Source organism: Aegilops tauschii, chromosome 1 (assembly GCF_002575655.3).
Source record: "Aegilops tauschii subsp. strangulata cultivar AL8/78 chromosome 1, Aet v6.0, whole genome shotgun sequence".
NCBI classification, from domain to species: domain Eukaryota; kingdom Viridiplantae; phylum Streptophyta; class Magnoliopsida; order Poales; family Poaceae; genus Aegilops; species Aegilops tauschii.
In genome coordinates, this window is record NC_053035.3 from 104,747,747 (window position 1) to 104,757,533 (window position 9,787).

Here is a 9,787-nt window from a genome sequence, read left to right on the forward strand (position 1 = left end):
GCATCAAGCTGATCGGTCTAAAATCAGAAGGTGTTGTCGCTCCCTCTTTCTTGGGTATCAGCACCAGGTTGGCAGAGTTAAGAATCTTCCATTGGTTCCCCTTTAGAAGGAAAAGGCTCTTGAAAACCTCGATCAAGTCATCTTTGATTAGTAGCCAAAACCTCTTATAAAAAGCCCCAGTGAACCCGTCGGGACCAGGTGACTTCTCAGCATGCCCGTCAAAAACAGCAGCCTTGATCTCTTCTTCAGTGAAGGCCTGATCTAAGTGTTGCAGCTCAGCCTGCTGAATGCCTAGGAGATCCCAATTCAGATGCAAAACATTGGGTGCAGCTTTGCCAATGAGGTTCTTGAAGTGGTCAAGCAGAATATTTTCCTTCGTCTTGTGGTCAGAAGTCTCGCCGTGCTGCCCAATAAGAGTGGCAATATGGTTTTTCCGGCATCTGCCATTAGCCCTTAGGTGGAAGAATTTTGTACTAGCATCACCCGATCTGATGGTGGTTAGCCTGGATCTTTGTTTCCATCTGATCCGTTCTAAGGCAGCGATTCCCAGAAGTTTGGACTTAAGGTTCCTCCTAAGGGCCCACTCCTCAGCAGTGAGCTCTCTATGCTCCATTGCCAGGTCAAGTTGGAATATCACCTCATTTGCAATGTCAGTGGCCAAGCTAGCCTTCTTTCTCATGTCCCTGCTCCATTTCTTGAGAGCCGTGGCTTTTCTGGAAAGCCTAGCATGAAAGTTTCTAATTGGGTCTGGGGAATGCACAGGTTTTCTCCAGGCGTCAGCAACAATCTCATCCAGGCCCGGCAGCCCAAGCCAGAAGGACTCAAATCTGAAAGGTTTGCATCTTTTAAGCTCCATCTTCTTCATAATAAGCGGGCAGTGGTCAGAGATAGCCGTTGAAGCAGGAGACAGGTGGTATTTGTTGGGAATCGTAGCATAATTTAAAATTTTCCTACGCTCACCAAGATGCATCTATGGAGTCTACTAGCAACGAGGGGAAAGGAGTGCATCTACATACCCTTGTAGATCGCGAGCGGAAGCGTTCCAATGAACGTGGATGACGGAGTCGTACTCGCCGTGATCCAAATCACCGATGACCGAGTGCCGAACGGACGGCACCTCCGCGTTCAACACACGTACGGTGCAGCGACGTCTCCTCCTTCTTGATCCAGCAAGGGGGAAGGAGAGGTTGATGGAGATCCAGCAGCACGACGGCGTGGTGGTGGATGTAGCGGTTCTCCTGCAGGGCTTCGCCGAGCTTCTGCGAGAGAGAGAGAGGTGTTGCAGGGGAGGAGGGAGGCGCCCAAGGCTGTATCTTGCTGCCCTCCCTCCCCCCCTTTATATAGGCCCCCTGGGGGGGGGCGCCGGCCCTGGAGGTGAGATCCAAAGGGGGGGCGGCGGCCACAAGGGGGGAAGGGGTTGCCTTGCCCCCCAAGGCAAGGGGGAACTCCCCCCTAGGGTTCCCAACCCTAGGCGCATGGGGGGAGGCCCAAGGGGGGCGCCCCAGCCCACTAAGGGCTGGTTCCCTTCCACTTTCAGCCCACGGGGCCCTCCGGGATAGGTGGCCCCACCCGGTGGACCCCCGGGACCCTTCCGGTGGTCCCGGTACAATACCGGTAACCCCCGAAACTTTCCCGGTGGCCGAAACTTGACTTCCTATATATAATTCTTCACCTCCGGACCATTCCGGAACCTCTCGTGACGTCCGGGATCTCATCCGAGACTCCGAACAACTTTCGGGTTTCCGCATACATATATCTCTACAACCCTAGCGTCACCGGACCTTAAGTGTGTAGACCCTACGGGTTCGGGAGACATGCAGACATGACCGCGACGCCTCTCCGGTCAATAACCAACAGCGGGATCTGGATACCCATGTTGGCTCCCACATGTTCCACGATGATCTCATCGGATGAACCACGGTGTCGAGGATTCAATCAATCCGTATGCAATTCCCTTTGTCAATCGGTACGTTACTTGCCCGAGATTCGATCGTCGGTATCCCAATACCTTGTTCAATCTCGTTACCGGCAAGTCTCTTTACTCGTACCGTAATGCATGATCCCGTGACTAACGCCTTAGTCACATAGAGCTCATTATGATGATGCATTACCGAGTGGGCCCAGAGATACCTCTCCGTCACACGGAGTGACAAATCCCAGTCTCGATCCGTGCCAACCCAACAGACACTTTCGGAGATACCCGTAGTGCACCTTTATAGTCACCCAGTTACGTTGTGACGTTTGGCACACCCAAAGCACTCCTACGGTATCCGGGAGTTGCACGATCTCATGGTCTAAGGAAAAGATACTTGACATTGGAAAAGCTCTAGCAAACGAAACTACACGATCTTTTATGCTATGCTTAGGATTGGGTCTTGTCCATCACATCATTCTCCTAATGATGTGATCCGTTATCAATGACATCCAATGTCCATAGTCAGGAAACCATGACTATCTGTTGATCAACGAGCTAGTCAACTAGAGGCTTACTAGGGACACGTTGTGGTCTATGTATTCACACATGTATTACGATTTCCAGACAATACAATTATAGCATGAATAATAGACAGTTACCATGAACAAAGAAATATAATAATAACCATTTATTATTGCCTCTAGGGCATATTTCCAACAGTCTCCCACTTGCACTAGAGTCAATAATCTAGTTACATTGTGATGAATCGAACACCCATTGCGTCCTGGTGTTGATCATGTTTTGCCCTAGGGAGAGGTTTAGTCAACGGATCTGCTACATTCATGTCCGTATGTACTTTACAAATATCTATGTCTCCCTTTTGAACACTTTCACGAATGGAGTTGAAGCGACGCTTGATATGCCTGGTCTTCCTGTGAAACCTGGGCTCCTTCGCAAGGGCAATAGCTCCAGTGTTGTCACAGAAGAGAGTCATCGGGCCCGACGCATTGGGAATCACCCCTAGGTCGGTAATGAACTCCTTCATCCAGACTGCTTCCTGTGCTGCCTCCGAGGCTGCCATGTACTCCGCTTCACATGTAGATCCCCCCATGACGCTTTGCTTGCAACTGCACCAGCTTACTGCTCCTCCATTCAAAATATACACGTATCCGGTCTGTGACTTCAAGTCATCCAGATCTGTGTCGAAGCTAGCGTCGACGTAACCGTTTACGACGAGCTCTTCGTCACCTCCATAAACGAGAAACATATCCTTAGTCCTCTTCAGGTACTTCAGGATATTCTTGACCGCTGTCCAGTGTTCCTTGCCGGGATTACTTTGGTACCTTCCTACCAAACTTACGGCAAGGTTTACATCAGGTCTGGTACACAGCATGGCATACATAATAGACCCTATGGCCGAGGCATAGGGGATGACACTCATCTTTTCTATATCTTCTGCCGTGGTCGGGCATTGAGCCTTGCTCAATTGCACACCTTGCAATACAGGCAAGAACCCCTTCTTGGACTGATCCATATTGAACTTCTTCAATATCTTGTCAAGGTATGTACTGTGTGAAAGACCAATGAGGCGTCTTGATCTATCTCTATAGATTTTGATGCCTAATATATAAGCAGCTTCTCCAAGGTCCTTCATTGAAAAACACTTATTCAAATAGGCCTTTATACTTTCCAAGAATTCTATATCATTTCCCATCAATAGTATGTCATCCACATATAATATGAGAAATGCTACAGAGCTCCCACTCACTTTCTTGTAAACACAGGCTTCTCCATAAGTCTGTGTAAACCCAAACGCTTTGATCATCTCATCAAAGCGAATGTTCCAACTCCGAGATGCTTGCACCAGCCCATAGATTGAGCGCTGGAGCTTGCATACTTTGTTAGCATTCTTAGGATCGACAAAACCTTCCGGCTGCATCATATACAACTCTTCCTTCAGGAAGCCGTTAAGGAATGCCGTTTTGACGTCCATCTGCCATATCTCATAATCATAGTATGCGGCAATTGCTAACATGATTCGGACGGACTTCAGCTTCGCTACGGGTGAGAAAGTCTCATCGTAGTCAACCCCTTGAACTTGTCGATAACCCTTAGCGACAAGTCGAGCTTTGTAGATGGTCACATTACCATCTGCGTCCGTCTTCTTCTTAAAGATCCATTTGTTTTCTATGGCTCGCCGATCATCGGGCAAGTCAGTCAAAGTCCATACTTTGTTTTCATACATGGATTCTATCTCGGATTTCATGGCTTCTAGCCATTTGTCGGAATCCGGGCCCGCCATCGCTTCTTCATAGTTCGAAGGTTCACCGTTGTCTAACAACATGATTTCCAGGACAGGGTTGCCGTACCACTCTGGTGCGGAACGTGTCCTTGTGGACCTACGAAGTTCAGTAACTTGATCCGAATCTTCATGATCATCATCATTAACTTCCTCCCCAGTCAGTGTAGGCACCACAGGAACATTTTCCTGCGCTGCGCTACTTTCCGGTTCGGAAGGGGTGACTATCACCTCATCAAGTTCCACTTTCCTCCCACTCAATTCTTTCGAGAGAAACTCCTTCTCTAGAAAGGACCCGTTCTTGGCAATGAAGATCTTGCCCTCGGATCTGAGGTAGAAGGTATACCCAATAGTTTCATTAGGGTATCCTATGAAGACGCATTTTTCCGACTTGGGTTCGAGCTTTTCAGGTTGAAGTTTCTTGACATAAGCATCGCATCCCCAAACTTTTAGAAACGACAGCTTAGGTTTCTTTCCAAACCATAATTCATACGGTGTCGTCTCAACGGATTTCAACGGAGCCCTATTTAAAGTGAATGCGGCAGTCTCTAAAGCATAACCCCAAAATGAGAGCGGTAAATCGGTAAGAGACATCATAGATCGCACCATATCCAATAGAGTGCGATTACGACGTTCGGACACACCATTTCTCTGAGGTGTTCCAGGCAGCGTGAGTTGTGAAACTATTCCACATTTCCTTAAGTGTGCACCAAACTCGTGACTTAAATATTCTCCACCACGATCTGATCGTAGGAATTTGATTCTCCTGTCACGTTGATTCTCAACCTCACTCTGAAATTCCTTGAACTTTTCAAAGGTTTCAGACTTGTGTTTCATTAGGTAGACATACCCATATCTACTTAAATCATCAGTGAGAGTGAGAACATAACGATATCCTCCGCGAGCCTCAACACTCATTGGACCACACACATCGGTATGTATGATTTCCAATAAGTTGGTTGCTCGCTCCATTGTTCCGGAGAACGGAGTCTTGGTCATCTTACCCATGAGGCATGGTTCGCACGTGTCAAATGATTCGTAATCAAGAGACTCCAAAAGTCCATCTGCATGGAGCTTCTTCATGCGCTTGACACCAATGTGACCAAGGCGGCAGTGCCACAAGTATGTGGGACTATCGTTATCAACTTTACATCTTTTGGTATTCACACTATGAACATGTGTAACATCACGTTCGAGATTCATCAAAAATAAACCATTGACCAGCGGGGCATGACCATAAAACATATCTCTCAAATAAATAGAACAACCATTATTCTCAGATTTAAATGAGTAGCCATCTCGAATTAAACGAGATCCAGATACAATGTTCATGCTCAAAGCTGGCACTAAATAACAATTATTGAGGTTTAAAACTAATCCCGTGGGTAGATGCAGAGGTAGCGTGCCAACGGCGATCACATCGACCTTGGAACCATTCCCGACGCGCATCGTCACCTCGTCCTTTGCCAGTCTCCGTTTATTCCGTAGTTCCTGCTTTGAGTTACAAATATGAGCAATCGCACCGGTATCAAATACCCAGGAGCTACTACGAGTACTGGTAAGGTACACATCAATTACTTGTATATCACATATACCTTGGGTGTTGCCGGCCTTCTTCTTGTCCGCTAAATATTTGGGGCAGTTCCGCTTCCAGTGACCACTTCCCTTGCAATAAGAGCACTCAGTCTCGGGCTTGGGTCCATTCTTTGACTTCTTCCTGGTAACTGGCTTACCGGGCGCGGCAACTCCCTTGCCGTCCTTCTTGAAGTTCTTCTTACCCTTGCCCTTCTTGAACTTAGTGGTTTTATTCACCATCAAGACTTGATGTTCTTTTCTGATCTCTACCTCAGCTGATTTTAGCATTGAATATACCTCAGGAATGGTCTTTTCCATCCCTTGCATATTGAAGTTCATCACAAAGCTCTTGTAGCTTGGTGGAAGCGACTGGAGGATTCTGTCAACGACCGCGTCATCCGGGAGATTGACTCCCAGCTGAGACAAGCGGTTGTGCAACCCAGACATTCTGAGTATGTGCTCACTAACAGAACTGTTCTCCTCCATTTTACAGCTGAAGAACTTGTCGGAGACATCATATCTCTCGACCCGGGCATGAGCTTGAAAAACCAGTTTCAGCTCCTCGAACATCTCATATGCTCCATGTTTCTCAAAACGCTTTTGGAGACCCGGTTCTAAGCTGTAAAGCATGCCGCACTGAACGAGGGAGTAATCATCAGCACGCTGCTGCCAAGCGTTCATAACGTCTTGGTTCTCAGGGATTGGTGCTTCACCTAGCGGTGCTTCTAAGACATAATCTTTCTTGGCTGCTATGAGGATGATCCTCAGGTTCCGGACCCAGTCCGTATAGTTGCTGCCATCATCTTTTAGCTTGGTTTTCTCTAGGAACGCGTTGAAATTGAGGACAACGTGGGCCATTTGATCTACAATACATAGTGTAAAGATTTTAGACTAAGTTCATGATAATTAAGTTCATCTAATCAAATTTTTAATGAACTCCCACTCAGATAGACATCCCTCTAGTCATCTAAGTGAAACATGATCCGACTTTAACTAGGCCGTGTCCGATCATCACGTGAGATGGACTAGTCAAGATCGGTGAACATCTCCATGTTGATCGTATCTTCTATACGACTCATGCTCGACCTTTCGGTCCTCCGTGTTCCGAGGCCATGTCTGTACATGCTAGGCTCGTCAAGTCAATCTAAGTGTATTGCGTGTGTTCCGAGGCCATGTCTGTACATGCTAGGCTCGTCAACACCCGTTGTATTCGAACGTTAGGATCTATCACACCCGATCATCACGTGGTGCTTCGAAACAACGAACCTTCGCAACGGTGCACAGTTAGGGTGAACACTTTCTTGAAATTATTATAAGGGATCATCTTACTTACTACCGTCGTTCTAAGCAAATAAGATGCAAAAACATGATAAACATCACATGCAATCAAATAGTGACATGATATGGCCAATGTCATCATGCTCCTTTGATCTCCATCTTCGGGGCACCATGATCATCTTCGTCACCGGCATGACACCATGATCTCCATCATCATGATCTCCATCATTGTGTCTTCATGAAGTCGTCACGCCAACGATTACTTCTACTTCTATGGCTAACGCGTTTAGCAACAAAGTAAAGTAAATTACATGGCGTTATTCAATGACACGCAGGTCATGCAAAATAATAAAGACAACTCCTATGGCTCCTGCCGGTTGTCATACTCATCGACATGCAAGTCGTGATTCCTATTACAAGAATATGATCAATCTCATACATCACATATATCATTCATCACATCTTCTGGCCATATCACATCACATAGCACTTGCTGCAAAAACAAGTTAGACGTCCTCTAATTGTTGTTGCAAGTTTTTACGTGGTTTGTAGGTTTCTAGCAAGAACGTTTTCTTACCTACGTATGACCACAACGTGATTTGCCAATTTCTATTTACCCTTCATAAGGACCCTTTTCATCGAATCCGTTCCGACTAAAGTAGGAGAGACAGACACCCGCTAGCCACCTTATGCAACTAGTGCATGTCAGTCGGTGGAACCTGTCTCACGTAAGCGTACGTGTAAGGTCGGTCCGGGCCGCTTCATCCTACAATGCCGCCGAAACAAGAAACGACTAGTAGCGGCAAGAAGAATTGGCAAACTCAACGCCCACAACTGCTTTGTGTTCTACTCGTGCATAGTAACTACGCATAGGCCTGGCTCATGATGCCACTGTTGGGAATCGTAGCATAATTTAAAATTTTCCTACGCTCACCAAGATGCACCTATGGAGTCTACTAGCAACGAGGGGAAAGGAGTGCATCTACATACCCTTGTAGATCGCGAGCGGAAGCGTTCCAATGAACGTGGATGACGGAGTCGTACTCGCCGTGATCCAAATCACCGATGACCGAGTGCCGAACGGACGACACCTCCGCGTTCAACACACGTACGGTGCAGCGACGTCTCCTCCTTCTTGATCCAGCAAGGGGGAAGGAGAGGTTGATGGAGATCCAGCAGCACGACGGCGTGGTGGTGGATGTAGCGGTTCTCCTGCTGGGCTTCGCCGAGCTTCTGCGAGAGAGAGAGAGGTGTTGCAGGGGAGGAGGGAGGCGCCCAAGGCTGTATCTTGCTGCCCTCCCTCCCCCCCTTTATATAGGCCCCCTGGGGGGGGGGCGCCGGCCCTGGAGATGAGATCCAAAGGGGGGGCGGCGGCCACAAGGGGGGAAGGGGTTGCCTTGCCCCCCAAGGCAAGGGGGAACTCCCCCCTAGGGTTCCCAACCCTAGGCGCATGGGGGGAGGCCCAAGGGGGGCGCCCCAGCCCACTAAGGGCTGGTTCCCTTCCACTTTCAGCCCACGGGGCCCTCCGGGATAGGTGGCCCCACCCGGTGGACCCCCGGGACCCTTCCGGTGGTCCCGGTACAATACCGGTAACCCCCGAAACTTTCCCGGTGGCCGAAACTTGACTTCCTATATATAATTCTTCACCTCTGGACCATTCCGGAACCTCTCGTGACGTCCGGGATCTCATCCGGGACTCCGAACAACTTTCGGGTTTCCTCATACATATATCTCTACAACCCTAGCGTCACCGGACCTTAAGTGTGTAGACCCTACGGGTTCGGGAGACATGCAGACATGACCGAGACGCCTCTCCGGTCAATAACCAACAGCGGGATCTGGATACCCATGTTGGCTCCCACATGTTCCACGATGATCTCATCGGATGAACCACGGTGTCGAGGATTCAATCAATCCGTATGCAATTCCCTTTGTCAATCGGTATGTTACTTGCCTGAGATTCGATCGTCGGTATCCCAATACCTTGTTCAATCTCGTTACTGGCAAGTCTCTTTACTCGTACCGTAATGCATGATCCCGTGACTAACGCCTTAGTCACATAGAGCTCATTATGATGATGCATTACCGAGTGGGCCCAGAGATACCTCTCCGTCACACGGAGTGACAAATCCCAGTCTCGATCCGTGCCAACCCAACAGACACTTTCGGAGATACCCGTAGTGCACCTTTATAGTCACCCAGTTACGTTGTGATGTTTGGCACACCCAAAGCACTCCTACGGTATCCGGGAGTTGCACGATCTCATGGTCTAAGGAAAAGATACTTGACATTGGAAAAGCTCTAGCAAACGAAACTACACGATCTTTTATGCTATGCTTAGGATTGGGTCTTGTCCATCACATCATTCTCCTAATGATGTGATCCCGTTATCAATGACATCCAATGTCCATAGTCAGGAAACCATGACTATCTGTTGATCAACGAGCTAGTCAACTAGAGGCTTACTAGGGACACGTTGTGGTCTATGTATTCACACATGTATTACGATTTCCGGACAATACAATTATAGCATGAATAATAGACAATTACCATGAACAAAGAAATATAATAATAACCATTTATTATTGCCTCTAGGGCATATTTCCAACAGTATTGTGGGAACAATGTTTCCCAGTCCACAGTGAAGAGCAGCTTGTCTATCCTGGTGAGAGTAGTTTGTTCTCTCTCATTGGACCATGTAAAGCGGCTTCCAGAAAGAG